Source organism: Haliotis asinina, chromosome 7, assembly GCF_037392515.1.
Source record: "Haliotis asinina isolate JCU_RB_2024 chromosome 7, JCU_Hal_asi_v2, whole genome shotgun sequence".
In the NCBI taxonomy this organism is placed as follows: domain Eukaryota; kingdom Metazoa; phylum Mollusca; class Gastropoda; order Lepetellida; family Haliotidae; genus Haliotis; species Haliotis asinina.
In genome coordinates, this window is record NC_090286.1 from 45,563,296 (window position 1) to 45,568,380 (window position 5,085).

Here is a 5,085-nt window from a genome sequence, read left to right on the forward strand (position 1 = left end):
GATACATGGCATATTATCCATAACCATAATCATACTATTAAATGTAATTCATGAGTTATTAAGGTCAGTGGGGTAGCCTCATGGTTACGGCTTCACGCCAATGGTCCGGGTTCGATCCCCCGGAAAGTACCGTGGATGAAGCGCAGTTCTGGTTTCGCCCACCTTCACACTGGAGTAACATTGGAGTAACATTAGAGTAACATTGCTGAAAGCGGCATAAAATAATAATTCTACATTTTTAAGTTATGCACATATCTTGGCTACATCGGTAAGGGCGATGGTTCATGGTAGTGTCTACATGATGTAAAACTGGCCCGCTCTCAGTATTCGTCTCTGTCGTGACAAATGTCGCAATACATTATAGGTTTCTGATAATAAATGTGTGAGTGGGTGGGTGAGTTCTGTTTTAGCAATATTCTAGCAGTATCATGTCTGGGGACACCAGAAATGGGCTTCACACACTGTACCAATGTGGGAAATCCAACCCGGGTCTTCGCGTGACGAGCGAACACTTTAACCACTGAGCTACCCTACCACCCCTTTAATAAATGACATCAGTATGTTAACTCTTGCTACAGAAATGGATCTGGCGGTCAGGCACCGTGACGTGCTTACAGCGTGTTATCCATCGTGCCCCGCGTTGCTGCTCACAATATCAACCGTTGGGTTGTGTTTTAGACTCCATTATTTTCAGGCCACCTTCTTCCAGCTGCAGTATGGTTCAGTGCGACGTCAAAAAACAAACATTCACACCCTTACTTCAAACATAGAAATATGCTCGCACTTGTAAATAAGAGGTCACCGCTCAGCCATGAATGGTGAATCGTGTGATATAACTTACAGGCATGGTTTGAACTTGATATGGCATCATGGCGTCCTTTCCATTCCTCCATTATCCGTACCATGCAGATATGTTAGTTAACGTTTGGAACCAAGTTCAGGTAATTGTTTTAGATATCAGGTTTCTGAAACAGGACATGAATCGCCAAATCTGTTTAAAGTTTCAATAAACTTAATAAATCTTAAATTTGGTTGGGTTTTTTTTCTTCTAATTTTTGCAAATGAACCTTGTCTGGCACCAATGTGATGATGACAGGTGTTAGATGTAGCTTGAGTGAGCCTTATGTGACGGCATATCATTCCCTCAGTTGCGGAAAGGGCCGAATGATGACGAAAGCAAGCACTCCAACAGTCTCCTAAGCGAGGTAACTCTTGATAGCCTCGTGGCTGCCTCTTGGCTGCCTCTTGGCAGTCTGCGCTGCGATTATTACACAAAGCGGCCTTAAAATGTCCCTAAATTAACCCGTTCAAGGGATTAGTTTCAGGGCATATTATGGAATACAGCCAATCCTGATTTGTTTTATTCATGGAAAAGTTAATACCAAGAAATCTATAGTTGTTTGACAAAGCGACCTTCTTACTATGGCGAAAAAAAAATAATCTGTTCGGGACTTTATGAATTATCCAAAACTATTAATCATAAACACCTTACCTTTGAATCCTTGTCCAGGACTTACGGTGCTTATTTCACTTTGACTGAAGCTTCAAGTAAAATATTACAGGCGGATTAGGCACGTGTTTGAGGTTTAATTTCATTAATTAATCTAAACCCTTTAATGACACATGAGATCGGGTAACGCGGTGCCAGTTGTGTGTCTCGAGAATACAGATGCGAGTTGACTAATATGAAAGTCTTGCCGTAAGCCACAGTCTGTCTATCCGTTTGGTCTAGAGCTGTCTAGACATGCCTGTCTAAATGTAAATGTAGACATGTTTCAGAGACGCATTCATGTAAGTATGAAGAGCCCACATGAAGAGCAGACATAGGTATATGGCCTGTGGTTTAAAGCAGGAATACTGATAGAGTAGGCATTACTATTTCTTTAATATTCTGCTTTTTTTCCAACACGATGTGCTGCGTCCCACTCATGATCACTTGCATTGGATGGAAGTGTTTGCTTTGTTAGTTGTTAACGCCACACTCTGTAATATACCAACTATGTGACGGCGGTCTGTAAATGATCGAGTCTGAATCAGACAATTTAGTGATCAACAGCATGAACATCTACAGCCAGGGAGCCTATATAGAGGTTGTAGAGTATCCCTGCTACAACTAAGCATTTGAGATACATTGAAATGTGTCTTGGTAATGGTTGACTGGAGACATATGACAGATAAACCAAACCTGGGGTTGTTTCCTTTTAAGGGTACTTATTACAAGGCCGAACATTCTTTCATTCATTCATTCCGTTTAACACGACACTGAAACGTGAAATAATTAAACTCTGGTTCCTAACCTTTATCTGGAGTTCCGTTTTATATTATTCTTTTTCATTCCATTTTGCTTATTTGTTTTGAAAAATATTAACGTACATAATCGGAGTCAATATATTGTCGGTTTATACCGATAAATATATTTATATTTGCTATTCGTCCCTGTGAATTACGGATTTTAAAGGACATTGTTCTGGTCAGGCTCGGCGACTTACCTGATGGCGCGTTATTGTAGTGCCCGGCGTGGTCGATCGCTGCTAACGATTTCATTATTTTGAATTGATGGGTTCAAACAACAAACTTCCAAACTTCGAGCTTTTCAACGCTGGTTATTCGGGTCATGCTCCACCCCTATTTTCACACTATCCAGCTAATATTAAGGGTGCATGGCCTAACATATTGTCTCAAGTATTGGTTATATGTGTTTCAAAATGAAATTAATTCAGTACTAAAACCATCGATTGTTAAACCCTTTCTTGATTCGCAGAGAAGAAAATGTGACGACTTTAGCTGCAAGTTGAGTTGAAAGGTGGGTGAAACTGGTATGAAAGGTAATATTAAAGACGATCAATGTTGTATTGTCTGTAAGTGAGACATAAAGGTACACCAAGCATAGAACTCTTGTTGGACGTAAGAAAATGTGGTTCCGCCTTAAATCTGTTTAAGTGTGCGTGCATGTGGGCGTGTTCAGTGCTCTGAGCCCATGCAAAGAAATTCGTTATCTATCCATACACCTGGTATTCGCCATAAAAGGCGACTATGCTTGTAGTAAGAGATGACTAAAGGCATCGGGTGATCAGGCTCGCTGACACGTCATCGGTTCGCAACTGCGCAGATTGACGCCCAGTTGTGCAGATCGATGCTCATGCTGTTGATCACTGGATTGTCTGCACCATACTCGATTATTGACAGATCCCCGTCATATAGCTGGAATACTGCTGTATGTGGCATAAAACTATACTCGCTCAGCATTTCCCAGGATGGTGAGGCAGCTAGCTAGTGGTTGAAGCGTACGCTCGTCCAGATCCGGGTAAATGAGTGAAGGACATTCCTGTTGTTCCCTATCATGATAAAGCTAGAATATTGTTTAAGCTGGCGTAAAACAATACTCATGGTCAGCTTCCTCCAAACATGAGCGGCCGGTAAAAACTCGATCCCGTGTTAGATAAAGCAGCGATTGATATTTTGAACAGTGTCACAAGTTTCCGAAGTACGATGGCACACATTGTCTCCGAGATTGGTCCGACTGTCTGGTCCATTTTGTCGCTTCTTAATGCGAGCATATGTTGTAGAGGTCCTATTCAAAGCAGGAAACAAATTTTCAGCATTAGAAACATCAAGTGATGCGCGCATAAAATGTCTGTGGAAAGTAGGGTTGCGAATTGATTGGGTGAGTGAGTGAGTGAGTGGGTGGGTGAGTTTAGTTTTACCCCGCACACAGCAATATTTCAGCTATATGGCGGCGGTCTGTAAATAATCGAATCTGGACCAGACAATCCAGTGATCAAATACATGAGCTTCGATCTGCGCAAGTGGGAACCAATGACACGTGTCAACCATGGCAGCGAGCCTGACCACCCGATCCCAAAACTAGGGTTGGGAATTGGATGAAATCATTGATGATTGACGATTGATGATTGCTTCGAACAAGCATCGAAAAAAGTTGGTTAGCATCATTTTTCAGATTTCCTATCCAGGTTGTTATTGCAGATATGTATAACATGATGCAACTTGCCACTTTAAAGTGATGACTATATCATGAACATACACTTCCTGCAGTCTTCAAGAATCAGTCATGACTAGTCAACTTTGAACATATGTTCTATCGTCAAGTGCTTCAAAGACTGTAACAATAATTCCCAACCCGTTTGTGTTCGATTATGACAAAATGCGATCGATTGCTTGGTCGTTTGGTCACTGCGTCCAATCTTCGATTACTTCAGTTGATCGGCACACCGCCAATGGGAACAAGAGACATGAAGGTTTGACGAAAGGGATAAAACACTACTCCCAGGTTTTGCTAGCAAATATATACCCGCGGATAAGGGATTTTACAAGCTCCAATTGTTTACTTTTGCTACCCAAAACGAGGAGAAGTGTTTTATGCAACTAATGAACCGCCATGAATGTAAAACACAGATATGTAATATTATTTTCAATTTGTGCAAATGGTTTGCGTTCGTGTACAGGTTAGAACAACATTGATGGAACAGCCCGCAAATGAAGGAACAGCCAGTGTCAACTGGGATGCGACTGGCAGCCAATACTTTGCCTTGCATGCACAAAGCACATTTTTTGCACGCGCCACCTTGTCCAGCACGTGCAAGCAAAGTGCGAAACCATTTATCGCCACCATTTAATAGAAATTTTGGAAAGAGTTCCTTCGTTTCCCCATCTTCTTTCTTCCTCAGGCTAACAGAGGGAACACTAAGTACTTCAACCGCATATATTGTACATACTTTTGAGACTTTTAGTTGTTTTAGTGAGTCCTCTAGTAACTGTTGTGTTAGGTTTTGTTGATAATTCTACTATATATCAATCAATAATTTGGGATTCTGGGAAAGGGATACCGAAATGTTAAATAATGTGAAATTTCACGGTCAGGAATAGCAAGCCAGGTTGTATCAGTCATTTAAAATGGCCATTTCACAACATTATCCCAAGTTAAATAACGACCATTTCAAAAACCTAGGTGGCCCGTGAAGGTTTGGGTTAGAAAAGGCCTTCAACAACCCATGCTTGCCACAAAAGTCAACTTTGCTTGTCATAAGAGACGACTAACGGGATCGGGTGGTCAGGCTCGCTGACTTG